The following is a 15,593-nucleotide window of genomic DNA, read 5'->3' on the forward strand; positions in this document are numbered from 1 at the left end:
TGCTAACCTCAGGCAGCTCATTTTCTAGTAATTCCCTGCAGTTGCTTTGGAGCATTTGTTTCTTTGGCAGTATCGTTATAAACCCCAGTACTGTTACACCAGCCCACAACAGCACCCGGCTGCTACAGAAATGTGCACAGGAATATTCACATTCAAAGAAGGAGAGAAGGCAAAATGGTGTCAGAAGTGCAAGACCTATTTCAGATTTAAACCAAGCCATAAGGAAGACTGAAGACCCTTTGCTCTCGCTGATTTAAGCTGGTGGTGAGGGTACTCAGCTCTCCTGGGTGATCTTTACACCTCTTGCATAAATAAACCTGTTGTTGAGTGGTCTTCTGCATACTACAGCTTTCAGTCTTTAGATATCTTTATACCTTTAGATGATCTCAAGGTCCTTCCCAGCCCTAACCATGCTATGATTCTACATGGCCCGTGTTCATATGAAAGTAATGAACTGCTTATATCACTGTGGAGAAGTGAAGGGGTGGGAGTTTTACAGCACATGAGGAGGAACAGAACAATTTCTTAGGGGCCCAAATCAATTCTGATGCCATTTCATTAACATAAGGAAACAAGGAAGGGTTAGGGGGGTTATTTTCTCCTATGGGAGAAATAGGAAGGCTTTTGGCCAACTCACAGCTTTTAGTTAATGTTAGTTGTGTCTTACTTCATAAAGTTAAGCACTTTCCCACTTACATCAGATTTATGTTACCTTACAGTTCCTTTGTTTTCCAGATCGAAGCATGGAAACAGTGTGTTAGACTTCCTAAAACGGATGTGGGTTTATGTCTATTGCTATTCTTTATTCTGTTCTTTGTAATTCTGATGTAGGTCTGGCTGCTCTTAGGTTCTCCCCAGTCACTCCTCTGGTCACCAGCATTTCCAAAGGAGCATGGAGTCATGTCATTCTCTTTGTAAGCTGTGTAAGCATTCACCAGCCAGACTGACATCTCTCTGAGGCAGCTCTCTTCTGTTCCCTCTGACTTGGAGATGATGGGCAGAGGGATGGGAGAGTGAGTGCTCCTCCATAGGGTTGAGAGGGTTGTATAAGGACAGACTGGCTAGACACGAGAGTCACTTCCTAGTGGATTTGCACATCTACTGTTGCATAAACAGCGCAGATAGCTGGATTAAGATGCTTAAGATATTTGGCATGGGAAAGCATGCAGAAATGACCACTTCAGGTCATTGACTGTACGCATAACTCTATGGGGAAAGAAAACCACCAACACAAAGCAAGGGCATTTTGCATTGACTTGTTTTTTGCATAAGCCCACCAAAGCTGCTCTATTGCTCCTTAAACTGGGCAGGGGAGAGAAAATAGAAGAAAAGGCTTCTGGTTCGAGATGAGGATGGGGAGAGATCACTCTGCTATTACCATCATGGGCAAACCAGGTTTGACTTGGGGGAATTGGGTTAATTTATTACCAATCAAATCAGGGGAGGACGATGATAAACAAAGTAAAATCTTAAACCCACCTCCCCTTCACCCCTCTCTTTACACATCTTTTAACCAAAGTTTCCTTGGAAACAGCTATCAGCGCTCCCTTCAGTGTATTTTCTTGAGAAGGTGAATATTCTTGTGTCACTTGCTGTCACTTTGTCCATGTGCCTGTTTTGGCTGATGCAGCTGCTGAACAATTCCCAAAGTTGCTCTTTTTATTGAAGATGAATAATTTGGTTTTAATTGTTCCATCTTTCTTTTTGTGTGTGTGTGTGCTTAAGACATTTCTGGTTTTCCCCTCTTTTTGATTATGCTTGTACATTGACAGTGATGGGAAGGGTCTTGATTTAGAATCATAGAATGAACCAGGCTGGAAAAGCCCTTTAAGCTCACCCAGTCCAACCGTTCCCAGCACTGCCAAGGCCACCACTAACCCATGGCACTGAGGCCTCGTCTCCACGCTGTGTGAACACTTGCAGGGACGGTGACTGCAGCCCTGCCCTGGGCAGCCTGGTCCAATGCCTGAGCACCCTCTGGGGAAGGAATTGTTCCTCAGCTCCATCTAAACCTGCCCTGGTGCAGCTTGAGGCCGTTTCCTCTTGTCCTGTCCCTTGTTCCTTGGGAGCAGAGACCGACCCCACCTCACTACAACCTCCTCTCAGGCAGTTGTAGGGAGCGATCAGGTCCCCCCTGAGCCTTCTCTTCTCCACACTGAACCCCCCAGGTCCCTCAGCCGTTCCCCATCACACTTGTGCTCCAGGCCCTGCACCAGCTCCATTGCCCTTCTCTGGCCCCACTCCAGCATCTCAATGTCTCTCTTGTACTGAGGGCCAGAACTGAACACGGGATTCAAGGCATTTGGTCCTAATATAGGTTAAATATAGAAGTATTTGGTCCTAATGTGGGATAAATATGAAAGCGTTTGTAAGCAGACCTATGAACTCAGGCTGGAGGTGAGCTAGAGCAGCAGACATCATTTTGCATTCCTCCTCCCTCTTCTACAGTCATTGTCTTAGAAAAGGACAAGAGTTGGGCACATCAGATTTGCAGGTCAGCCCTACTGGATCAGCTTCCTATGGTATGTGAGTCTATGGACTGAAGCTCACAGAGACTGAGGAATAATTGCCTCTGCCATCAATGGGCAATGAAAGCTCCATCAAACCTGACTAATTTGGCTTTTACCTCTCATTAGCTTAATGTGCAGTGCCCTGGTCCAGCTGGAAATGGTGTAGAAAATCAGAAGGCTTAATCCTTGTTAGCATTATTTGTTGGTTTTATTGCATTCTTCTTAGGCAAGACTTTAAATGCTTTTAGCAGCCACTTCACGAGCTGGGTATCGTCCTTCAGTGGTGAGCTTCACTGACCACAGTGATGTTGATACACTGCTGAGGCAGAGCGGGCCTTAGTCATCTTGGAAAGGTGAATTTAGCCAGGGAATCCAGAGATAAAGATGCGATAAAATGAGGAAAAACATGTACGTGCTGCTTAGTCAAAAGTATTCCTCTGCTTTGTCTGTGGGAGTCATATCCTTTGCCTGGAAATGCCCTATAAATTACAGAGTCAGTTAGAAGAAAACACTGAAAATCTATAAATAGAAGCAGAAGAATTCTAAACCTCCTTACTTTTGAGGAGCAAATCTCCCACTTCAGCTTCTTTACCCCCACATTCAGTGTGTGTAACGCACCTAAATGAAAACCTCAAAGACAGAGGTTTTCCTCTGTCTTTCCAGTGCTGTTCCTGCCAATAGTTGTCAATGAGACGTTCAGCTCTCTACTTTTTTCCCACCTAGAATGAAATCATTCAAGGGATAACCATACAGGCAGCTGTATGGGCACAGACCCCCATGGTCAGCCTGGGGACGATGTCCAATAACCTCACACGGAGAGAGACACGCGTAAATGTGCTCTTTGTCCCAAGGAGAGAAAGTTCACTGGAGTAATATTTAGGTTGGTTGTTTCTAACCCTGTGCTGTCAATGGCAAACCAAGCTCAGATAATCCTGAAATGATGGGGTGTGTATTCAGTGCAGATGTCCATGAGGCAGGTGGTACCAGAGCTGATGCAGGCTCAAAGGGAGTGATCAAGATGCAGTTGATGGTGCTTGAAACGCAGCTGCTGTATGAGATAGCATTTGCTCTCGCTGTGTAAACCAAAGCAGCTTTCAGCCAGCTGTGTGACACTCATCCAGCTGCCCAAAGAGCACCAGATGGGTACCCTGTGCTGGGGAGATGTAGGGCACTCACTGGGTATTCCAGCTGAATTTCCAAGTATTTCATCTCTGTTATTAAACAGATCAGGTCAAGCAGCTGCTTTATATATTGTGGTCATGCCTAAGGACCATATGTAACATGGGCAGCTTCACCCTTGGCCAGCACTGACAGCCAGCCTTGCTCCACAGAAATTGCAAATCCATAAGCAAAAGGTAGCAGAGACTGGAACGGAGAAGAGGATCTGTTAGAGGAAACAGAACCCAGGGCTGTTGGTGTCTGTACACATCAGACAGGGGTGAACATAGCTGTGATATATTGGGATCTGACGTACTGGTGTAACTGGTGTGCACTGGCTCTCTGGTTCTGCTGCAGCTGAGAATACCAATCAAGGAATCATAGAACCCCAGACTGGTTTGGGTTGGAAAGGACCTTAACATCATCCAGTTCCAAACCCCTGCCATGGGCAGGGACACCTCACACCAGACCAGGTTGCTCCAAGCCCCTGTGTCCAACCTGGCCTTGAACACTGCCAGGGATGGGGCAGCCACAGCTTCTCTGGGCACCCTGTGCCAGCGCCTCAGCACCCTCACAGGGAAGAGCTTCTGCCTTAGATCTAACCTGAACTTCCCCTGTTTCAGTTTGAACCCATCACCCCTTGTCCTATCACTACAGTCCCTGATGAAGAGTCCCTCTCCAGCATCCTTGTAGCCCCCTTCAGACACTGGAAGCTGCTCTGAGGTCTCCACGCAGCTTCTCTTCTCCAGGCTGAACAGCCCCAATGTTCTCAGCCTGTCTCCATACAGGAGGTGCTCTAGACCCCTTATAATGTACAACATCTGCTTCCCCATGCTGGAAGCTCAGCTCAGCGTGAGCTGAGTGAGGAGAATGGTAAGCCCAGTCTTGCAAAAGCACAGGAAATATGGCATTTGTCAGCCCTACCGAATCCCATGGGTATTTTCTTCACTATCTGAAGCTCATTACTGGAATAGAGAGTGAGCTGCCTCCTGAGGCAGGCCTGGAAAGGTGTGATAGCATATTCATTGTTTAAGCTGGTTTCACTTACCATGCTTTAGGGAAGTGCTCTATGTCCCTCGTACAGTAGTTGCATCGTGCCAGCAGACCCGGTTAGTACTAAGGAAAGACCAAAGAACTTTCTACGTTCCCTTGTCTCTGTCCAAGAGAACCAAACTTACTATTACCTCTGCTTCAATCCTAGCAGGCATAGCCAGCTATAGTAATATGGCACACGGCGTTCATGGGATGAGACACCTCTCTGCTGTTTGTGGCCACTGTGTGGAGGAGGAGAAGGAGTTGGACTCTCGTAACTACCTCAACAAACATGGAAGGAGAAGGGATTTTTATTGCCTGCCAACAACAGCCCCACATGTTGTATTATGGAAGTGTGAGCCCCAGCAACCTTCCCCACTGCTTGGGGGAAGAGGCTAAGGAGGAGCAGGGGAAGGGAGCAAACATAAATGCCAAGGTGCAAAGAAGTCAGGCCCCCTTCTGATAAATGTAGGTATATACTTAGATAACTTTGTAATCAGCGTGATCAGTGTGGCACTGACACTGGCTCTAGTCCATTAAACCCTCTGGGCACAGGATTAAGTCCGTCTCTGCAGGATAGAACAGAATTTCCTACATTAAAATGGAATTATTTGCATGTATTTAAGTCCCGTTGCTTTTGAGTTCGGCAGTTGCTTAAGGCTGTTCTTGAAATTCGAGTTTCCTGACTTGAAGTGTATCTGTGCTGAAAAACACCCATTTGCTTTATTTGGGAGCTACTTATTGCACTGTTTAGCAAGGATACTTATGGGGCTAACCTATCATTGCAGCTCTTCATGACTTGTCATAATATATACATTATTGCTCATCATAAAAGAGGAAAGAAACAGGCCCAGCTATAATAACGACCCATGGAATATTCTGGAGTCCCCCAGTCGGTCTTCCATAGGCTGAAGTCATGCAGCACATCATTTTGGCCAAAAGCTTCATTCTTTCCAAGCTCTTCCTGGTGGTTAGGTGGATTGTAGGAAGCACAGGGGCTGCTTACAGCCCTTGAATGCACACCCTGGTTAGTGATAGAGTAAGAGTGAGATTCAGCAGGGCTTTGAGCAAGTTACATGTGCAAAGTCTTACCCTGCAGTCTTTGCCTGAGTCTTCACCGGTGGGGCTGGATGGAGCAGCAAAGCAGAGAGGGGATGTGGAAAGCTGCACCCTGAGCAAAGAAGGCGATGGGGACCCTGCCCCTGGCCACTGCTCATTCTGTACAGGTTACGGATTCACCTAAAGGTGAAGAGTGGGATTTGCTTCCAGAAACAGTCATCTTGGAGTTGTACATTTGGTTTGGTTTTGGTATGAAGTTATTGTTTTCTTCTTGCTCGCATTTTAAAGGGAGTTTTCCCAGGAAAAAGAAATAGAAGCAGGACTTCATGAGAGGCTGCTATGCAAAATGCAGGGGAAGAAAAAACATCTGCAAGCCAAAGTGGCTGGATTGTGTCCATCTGCTCCCAAATGGTTGTCAGGGGTGGTTCAGCATAAAACATTACCATGTGAGACGTTGTGGCCTGAAAGGAATAACCTGCTTGCGTAGGAAGAGAATGCTCATCATATGTCACACAGACAGGCAGAGGAGACAGCAGGGACAGTCTAGAGGCTTGGGCACTTCTAAGCCTCTGGGAAGAAACCCAAGTTTTTGTCAGGGAGAAGTCATATTCCATCATCTTTATCTGTTGCTGAGTGAAATCATAACAAACCAGCTTAACAGCAGGAACATTCCGCAGTGGGTAAGGACTGGTTATTTATTGCATACGTATCCTTTGTCGCTTTATACAGACATCTCTGGTACAGATGTTCAAGCTCTGATAAAAGATATAAATAGTGTGTGTGGTAAACAACTTGTAGAATAGGACAGTGCTACGGAATAACACAAATGCCCTATGGATGCTTAGCAGAGACAGCGTGAGTCACATAAGGGAATCCATGGGGAGACCAGCACTTCCCCATGGCTCTCACGCTGGCATATGTAATGGGTCCTTTCTGTAAGGGAGCTATTAGTGATGTGCCTGCACTCTTAGCTGTCCTGATGCAAACATAGTGAAGTTGGGAAGAGCTTGAGACAGTGAGGTTTCCCCCTTGAGCTGCACTACAGCTTCCTTAGGAAAGTGAATCAGGTGCTTTCTGCATAATAGTCTGCCTTTAAATGGGTTGTGTTAGGTACTGAAATGAGCCAGTTGACTCAGACACCAAATGTGCCTGGCACTGATGGTCCTTTCATCATGGATTTATAAAGCTCCCAAGCAGGGATTTTCTGTTGGCAGTCATACCCAGTCCCACTCTGGCAACATATTTGTCATCTAAGGTGGACAAGGGTAGGCCCTGTCCACTAATCACTAATGATCAGTGATTAAAGACCATTGGGCTTTAACGAGACTTTGTGGTCTTGCTGCAGGTGCAGCTGCAGCAGATGGTCCAGGAAAACTGCAGCTAAAGTTCTTATTCCACACATAAAACTGCTAAGGCTTTCCTGGAATGTTGAATGAGGAAGAAATGAGCATTTGCTGAAGCTATTTTAACTTATGTAGAATGTATCCAAAAAATGAGATTCTGCCCTACAGGATAACGTGAAGCGTTAACATTTGGTTTCAACTGAAAAGTGTGCACTTAGATCACCAAAGCCTTGGAGAGCTGGACATGATGATGTTGCATTTACACTTGTTCAAGTGGCTTCTAACGCTGCTGTGATGATTTGCGCAGGTTTCAGGGTGCCAAGCTAAGAGGCTGGCATCTAGATTTGAATTTGGTTCTCTAGGAATCCATGGCGTGCATCCTAACTGGGGTTTGTAGGAACAAAGCAGGATATTTAACAGCCTGCTCAGGAATGGGAGCAGTGCAGTCAGTCCTTAGACTTGGCAGTAATTAGATGTCTTCCCATCACTTCCCACCCATCCTCACCATGCCCCTCTATAGCCCTGCTCTTTGGTGGGGTGAATGAACTTAGTGGAGAACTTACTGGGCTGTACTGGGTTTTGTGTCTTTAGATCCTTGTATCTTAGATCCTGCTGGTTGAGAGCTGCATTGCGTTGTGCAGATGCAATCTTAGCCCTTCTGTGCCTCGGTTGCCAAATGCTTAACAAGGAAAAATAGCAACACCTTTTTCATCAGTGATGAAAGACATTGAAAACTGGGGGTGTGGGGCTGGTTCTCTGATGCTGTGGCAATAGAGATTGTGTAAGCGTGAGAAATTGTACTGTTGGTTGAAGCTGTTGACTTCAGTATGCCTCTTGTTCTCAAAAGCAGCTGGAGAGGAGGCTGCTTTACCCTCTGGGGAATGGAGCTGGGTTTCGGAAGAGCTGGCCTCCTCCCAGAAGACAGATATCCTGGATGCTGAAAGGGCACAGATCAGCAGAAACTTTCTGTAGAACCTGTTCATACTGAGCACATACAGTCCTGGGGCTAGCTTAAGCTCTATTTTTGTGTCCATAGATCATCCACTGCTCTTTTCGGTACTAACTTTATAATACATACTGGTGTCCTTCTGCCACAGAGATGAGATGTTCACGAATCCCCAAGCTTGTACTTTAAAGACCAAACCTTAGGTGCAAGGCAAAGCTGTACATAAAACAGGAGGAGAGAGAACAAACTCTCTAGGGCACTGCATCTGTACCAGGTTGTGTACTAAGAGCAGCACAAGGAGGTGTGACATCCTCGAGTCCCCAGGGAGAACAATGGGGTAACCAGGTCTGTTCCCATCAATTCAGGAGAGACTTCTGGTGGGGACAAACAAGGAGGTGAGACACCTTTGCCATCCCCTCCTTACTGGCAGGCAGTAAAAACTCCCTAGCTTCAAGCTGGGAGGCAAACCCAGCTGAAAATCCTAGTGAGTGTTCCTACAGCTTCACCACTTGGAAGCATTCGGTACACAGATGGTAACTGCCTCCTGAAATAGTACTGAAGACCTCTGTGCTGTCAGGTGGCTTTTTCTGGGAGCTACACAAGGTGTCGCAGCTCAGAGCATCCTTTTATACCTCCTGATCATGCACTGAATCCTTATCCAGTGTCCCCAGGCAACCGGTGAGGCCAGCAGCTTTCCTGGAGGGGCACAGAGACTGTTGATGTGATTCAGACTGATTGCTCTGCTCAGTGCCATGTTCATTGCATGGAGGCTGAATGCCCCTCGGGTTATTTCAGCAGTGGTAAGTTACATAACATGATGGCCTATGCTAAATGGAAAAGCAGTTCCTCATTTCTCACTATACAGCAGCTCCAAGTAGAAGAAATTATTAGTGCTCAGCAGTTCACTGGGACAAACGTTCCTCTGCAGAAGTCAACAACCTTATGCAGATAGCATGAATTAATGCTGGATCTGCCCAGGGCAGATGTATTGCATGCATGTATTGCAATGCATGATTCTTTAATAAAAGTCCAAGCTGAATATCTGAAAATATAACTGTACAGCAAGGAAGTCACCATCATCATCACCATCATTCAAGGAAACAGCGCTGTACCACAGGAGGTACCCATGATCTAAGGCAGAAGCTCTTCCCTGTGAGGGTGCTGAGGCGCTGGCACAGGGTGCCCAGAGAAGCTGTGGCTGCCCCATCCCTGGCAGTGTTCAAGGCCAGGTTGGACACAGGGGCTTGGAGCAACCTGGTCTGGTGTGAGGTGTCCCTGCCCGTGGCAGGGGTTTGGAACTGGATGGGCTTTAAGGTCCTTTCCAACCCAAACCAGTCTGGGATTCTCTGATTTTCATCAGTCAAGTTTCCAAAAGCTTTGTCCATGAGACAGGCTCACCAGTGCTGTGTGGAACAGCAGAGAGAAGAAAACCCAGTGGACAACAAGATCTCCCCAATAAACTTAGAAATGCTCCAAGACATTTCCCTTTATTCCCCAGTTACTTTGCCATAGTAAGGATAATAACCAAAATTTCTTTGTCATCTGAGACAGAAAGCTATTATTGCTACTCATCACCACTGAGCAAATAAAAGGATGAATAATTTATACAATTAATGCGGTCTTTTCTCCCATTTATACAATAATTGACGGAGGATCACACTTTTCTTTTCGATGCATTCCTTAGTTAAGTTTTTTTGATACATCTTAATGATCCTACCGCTCTGTAGATTGAATGTTCATTTTAAGTAATCACTCACCTTCCTTAATATGCACTTTGTTTTCTAGTGGCTGCTCAAATAAATCAAGTGATGTCATTTTTATTCCCTGACTAAATAAATCTGCAGTCCCTTCCAGTGCAAACATCCATAAACCTGAAGGAAATGCTTATTTTTTAAAGAGGCAGAAATACAAACTTTGAAAATACTCTTCTGGGTTTAATTTGAATGTGGAAACCACGATTTCCCCCATACCTGCAAGCAAATGAATGCAAAAGGTGTGACAGCACATCTGGAGTGGATGTATGTAAAATTCAAATGGATATTGGCTTAGGGCTTGTCTGTTTGTACGTGTTTTTCCAGTCCTTCAAGTGCAGCTGATGCACACAGCATCAGACTGCTGTACAAAAGGCATTATTCCCTCCGAATTCTGGCATCTCCCTTTCTGTAACGCATTCCCAGCAGATAAACAGCATCCTTTTTGTCCTGCTGACAGGCATTTAAGAGCTTCTTTAGCCAGTTAGCAGCAGTAAAGAGAAATAAAAAGGGCTTCCTTGATGCAGTGTGGCCAGACCACAAGACCTACCTTCCTAAGGTCTCTGCTGCCTTCCAGAGACAGCAGCTTTTTAGTGTTGCATCATCCCTCAGTAAATTCCCTGCTCATTGTGGTCTAAAGCTCCTGGGAATGTCATAGCAACAACACTGCCTTGAAACCGAATGTTTAGGGCTTCCTAAAAGCTGAAGCATAATTATTACCATCAACCACCATGAGAATTTCAAGGGTGATGATAAACCAGTTAGGGGCTTGCTGATCTTGAAATCATTAAGATGCCTTAAAAAAACACCCCCAAGCACCCCCATATAATACAATAGTCATAGAATCGTGGAACGGTTTGGGTTGGAAAGGCCCTTAAATCTCATCCAGTTCTACAGGTAGGGACACCTTCCACTAGACCAGGTTGCTCCAAGTCCCATCCAACCCAGCCTTGAGCACTGCCAGCCATAATAATACAACCAATATAGTATAACCCCCAAACTACCCCATCAAATCCTTATTTTGGTGTGAAATGTACTATGGATGAGGAAAGGCCTCCCTCTGCACGCTTAAAACCTCTTTCCTGGGGGATTTTCCCTGGGAAATCATACCACATATCGCTCTGTTGTGAACACTGGGTATTACTGATGTGGTGGGAGGCTTTGCTAATGCAGAAGAGCCAGGACAGCTATGAAGTTGTTTTGATTGCATTGATTTACAGGGGCAGGCTTGAGGGCAGGCTCTGGCAGAGGAGCAGGACACCAGGAGGTGCCCCACTGGCAGGCAGGCATACGAAGAGTGATGATTTTAGCTCCAATTCATAGGTTGCCATGGTTAGTGCAATCTACTGCCCAGAACGACCGGCTCAAAGGCATGCAGGCACTTTGTGCTCTAGCCAGGATTTAAACAAGGGCTGTAGGTTGCTGAGCTCTGGCCCTGACTTCAGGTTCTCATTCCCTATCAGCACAGGGCTCTCTCCTGGCTTCATCCCTATCTTTCATCCTCTGCAGGTTTTTGCTTCGCCACAGATATTACTCACCTGCCCAGCCTTTGTTTTCCCTCCTATTGTTAACACACTCAAATATCCGCTTGATAAAGCATTTCTCCTCTGATTCCACCTCCTCCATTGCTCATTGCTCACCGCCTTCCCAAGGGTATCCAGTTGAACTGAGGTGCCTCCTGGGATTAACCATGGGAGATACGTGAAGCATCATCTCCTTTGCAAGCCTGACTGTCCTGCTGTTATTTGTCCATTTATCTGCATTTTTGGCTCATTATTATTGTTTTGCTCTTGTTGTAAGTGCCAAAGCTCTATCAGGAAAGGTTTGATGCTTGTTTAAATAAACTAAAAGAGGTTTCTGTGATAATATTCAGGTGTCAATCGTTTTAACAGCCCATTCGGTGGCTGAGACAGACCAGGAGTGACCTCTGTGGTAACTTAGGTAGGCTGAGCCCAAGGCAGAGGCTCCAACCAGCTGGAGACAAAGACAGGGCTGAGTCCCAGCCCTGCAGATACCAAGCCATGCCTACTCCTAGGCTGAGCTACCATGCACGTGACAAGAGCCATAGCAACAAGTCTGGGAGGAAGTTTGAAGATAAAGTGTGTTGACATAAAGTATTCTCCAAGTAGCGAGACTAAAAAAAGTTATAAACATTATAAAAGTCATTGATAGGAAAAATACACTTGAAATACAAGAGATGTGTCTTGTCCATGTATAAAATAAGAAGAAAACAAGCAGCTTTTCACAAACAGATATCAGAGACTTGTCCCTGACTGTGGCAGAGGGCTTGGAGTTACATTATCTTTAGGGTCATCTATAAATCATAGGGTCATAGACTCACAGAATGGTTTGGGTTGGAGGAGACCTTCAAAGCTCATCCAGTTCCAACCCCCTGCAATGAGCAGGGACATCTTCAACCAGATCAGGTTGCCCAGAACCACATCCAGCCTGGCCTGGGATGTCTCCAGGGATGGTTCATCCACCGCCTCTCTGGGCAACCTGTACCAGTGTTTTACCACCCTCATTGTACAGAATTCCTTCCCCACATCCAGCCTCAATCTCCCTCTTTTAGTTTAAAACTATCTCCCCTTGTACTGTCACAACAGGTCCTGCTAAAAGGTCTCTCCCCATCTTTCTTACAGCTCCCTTTTAGGAACTGAAAGGCCACAATGCATAAGCAATTATACAGACATCGGTCTCACTCTTTGGTAACGTACATTTGGGATTGATTTAGACGAAACTCTTCTGTTAGTTAAAAAGAAATATAAGAGGCTATTGGACACAGAGGTACCCTTCCCTCCAATGTTAGTAAATAAGGATGTGCACTAGTAAGGAAATCCAGTTGCAAAGCTCTCAGGATACATTTTCTCATGTGGGGAAGGCATTCACATGGGGAGCTGCCTGCATCACAGCAGCAGCCAGCCAGGCTGCTCGTACTCTGATGCAAACCACTATGGTCTTTATTTTTCTCTGAAGAGGATGCTTGTGCTGAGGGAACAATTACAGGGTTAGCAGGTCTCTAGATAATGATCCTAAAGGAAGCTTTTAGCAGAATAGATTTCCCGTTATTGTAAGGCATCTATTCCATGGCTCTAATTGTTCTGGATAGATCTAGTGCTTTCCATTAGGCATCGCTCCGATTGCTTTGATAAACAAAGCATTTGCTCATGTTGACTGTAAAGTGAGAAGGAAACTCACGCCCTAATCCAATCTAAACTGTAGCCAGGAGGTGGATGCTGATTACAGTGTGAATATAGGCACCAGCACATCAGTGCAAGAAGACCAGTCGCCAGATTAGGCAATAGGCAGCTTGGTACCTGCAGGGCAGGAAAGGAGTGGTACCCTCTCCCAGTACCCCTGCGAGTCTCATGGCTGTTAATTTTCCTTTATCTCCCTCCCTTACCCATTAGAAATGTGCTCCTCGGTGTCTTCAGGCATTCTGCTTATTTCAACCACCTAGAGGTGAGATGGGAAAACAACATTTGGGTTAGAATGTGAGCGCAGAGCCGCAGTCGCTGTGTGTGGAAGCAGGCTGTGATTGTAACCGATAGCCTTGCTTTGAAAAACCTCTGAGAACTGAAGGAAGGAAGAAAAGAAAAGCAGGAGAAGAGGAAGAGAAATAGGGAATTAAGGGAGAAGGGGGGAAAGGAGACAAGCAAAAGGCAAAGGAATGCTCCTGGGGAGCAGCATGGGTATTAATGTGAAGAGATAACCCTCACCCCCCAAAGACTCAGGGTTCCTGTTCCCAGATCAAACCTGTTAGAAATAAAAAGGCCCTGTTCTCTGTTCAGTTCCATTGTTAAGGCAAACAAGCAGGTGGTCTCAGTTCATTTCAGGTCTCATTGCAGTTTCCTCATCAAAAAGCCACTTACACCAGTGCCCTTTTTGTTACCAGAGTAGCCACAGATGTCAGGAGCTGCAAGATCAGAGAGCCTTCATCTTGCTACAGGCTCTCGCTTGGTCCCCATCCCTGTAGTGCCTGAGCAGAACGATAAACCCATCTGACAGAGGGGGAATGGAAGTGATGCTCGAGTTCGGCCAAGCAGCCAGTATGAGAGCAGGGATTGAATCTCCTCAGCCCGAGTCCAACCTTCAGCCATCCCTTCTTGTGAGGTATACATGCACTGGAGCCTCTGTGCCCCCTCCTGAAGAAACTGGTCTGGTCCTTCCCGTAGGACAACAAGGCACAAGGAAAAGGCTCTTGATTGTGGCTTTTCTAATGGAGTTTTACTTCGGGGAGCGGTGGTGGTTTTGGGTAGCTGGATTGTTACAAATATTATGAACTTCAGATTAAGACAACTGCCTTTGTTTTCCTTAAAAAGATAGTGCTCAAAACCAGTGTCAATGAGATCCTATGGACCTACTGGTTTGACTGCAAGCCAGATTCAACTCTCTGCTGGTATAAATGGGGATAAACCCAACTGCTGTCTGTAAGGTCGCTGCGAACTCCTGCTCAGGCAGCAGAGAACAAAATCCACTCCTGTTTCTGCTTCAGAATAAAGCCAAAAGGAGCATGCTTCCGAAAACATGTCATTTCCCCTGAAATCTTACGGCCAGCTACTCCAGGTTTGAGCTAGACATGTCTGAAAACCATGTTTCTGTAAGAGACTTGGACTAACAAACCAGCAATAAGATTACATGCTTTTTCTGCAGGGAAATGTTGTCTTGCCTTGGTAGTGCTCCGAGCCAGGCAGAAACAACACAGCCAGGTTAAGGCAGCGTTAGATCTGCAATAGCTACAGCCCCTCATTGGACAGTGCTTCTGTATTGGACTTGGCTCCGTGCTGATTGCACCTCTCCATCTTCCACCTTAGAGCTGAGCCTCCGAGCATGGGCTGACTTCAGTTGTGTGAGGATGCAAAAGCCCATGGAGATACATTCCTGGGCAAAAGCACAGGAAAGAAAAGCAGAAGAAGCAGGGAAACCTACTGCACACCAGAGAGTAAGATGTGTACAGCAGCCTGTGCCTTCTCCCTTTCAGGCTGTTACCAACACCAAAGCATGGCTCCACCAGGCCACTGAGTACAAACCAGGAGACCGATACCTTCTGCTGGCTTCACATGGACCAGGATACAGCCACAGAGCAAGACAGTAGAGACTTAGGGGTTCAGTTTTGCCCATAGGATTGTTCTGGTCTGAGACTGTTGTGGTTTAACCCCAGCTGGTAACAAAGTACCGGGCAGTCCTACATATATAAGTATAATATATATTAGTATAATATAATATGTACATGTATTAGTATAATATAATAATAATTGTGATAAAGTAATCAATATAGCAAGGTAAATAACAGAGAGAGAGAAACTGGCAGAACATGAGACACTGCAAAGTCCTTGATCAGGGTAAGCTCTACCAAGCAACAACTAAACCCTCAGTGTGTTTTCAGCTGTATTCTCACACTGAAGCCCAAACCCATCACTGCACCAGCTGCTAGGAGCAAAATTAACTCCATCCCAGCTGAAACCAGGATAGAGATACCACAAAACAAGCTGTACTGGAGCTTAACAAAGCCCCACTGACCAAGACCAGGCAGATCCAGCGAGCCATGAGTCAGGACTCCTCAAAAGACAAGGCCAGTTTGTGGCACGTCTCCCTGTTCTTGGGGGTAGCAGCTTCAGCTCTAAAACAGATGCTCAGTGTGGTTATTCTGCTGGTAATATATTGCAGGCATGAAGGGTGTTTGGCTAACATGAAGCAGGTCTTGGCCATGAGACATCTATAGTCCAAGACTTTGATGGTGCAAGGAAGAACTGGGTACGTTTCTGGTCTAAACAGATTTCACAGCAAGGTGGAA

At 46.0% G+C, this 15,593-nt stretch overlaps 1 long non-coding RNA gene across 1 annotated transcript in view; it reads right to left on the reverse strand.

The window, feature by feature from the left end:
- Positions 1–1,954: 1,954 nt before the first annotated feature.
- The window catches only part of LOC133274908 (uncharacterized), a 33,377-nt gene continuing 19,738 nt past the window's right edge, over positions 1,955–15,593 (reverse strand). The window contains exons 3-4 of the long non-coding RNA XR_009745329.1: positions 13,203–13,255; positions 1,955–2,989 (exon numbers count right to left, since the gene is read on the reverse strand). This is a non-coding gene — a long non-coding RNA (uncharacterized LOC133274908). The remainder of the gene's footprint in view (positions 2,990–13,202; positions 13,256–15,593) is intronic.

The sequence above is a fragment of the Pezoporus flaviventris genome, unplaced genomic scaffold (genome assembly GCF_033815535.1).
Source record: "Pezoporus flaviventris isolate CSIRO_AGI_PZ_B2104156 unplaced genomic scaffold, CSIRO_AGI_Pfla_v1 ptg000037l, whole genome shotgun sequence".
Classification (NCBI taxonomy): domain Eukaryota; kingdom Metazoa; phylum Chordata; class Aves; order Psittaciformes; family Psittacidae; genus Pezoporus; species Pezoporus flaviventris.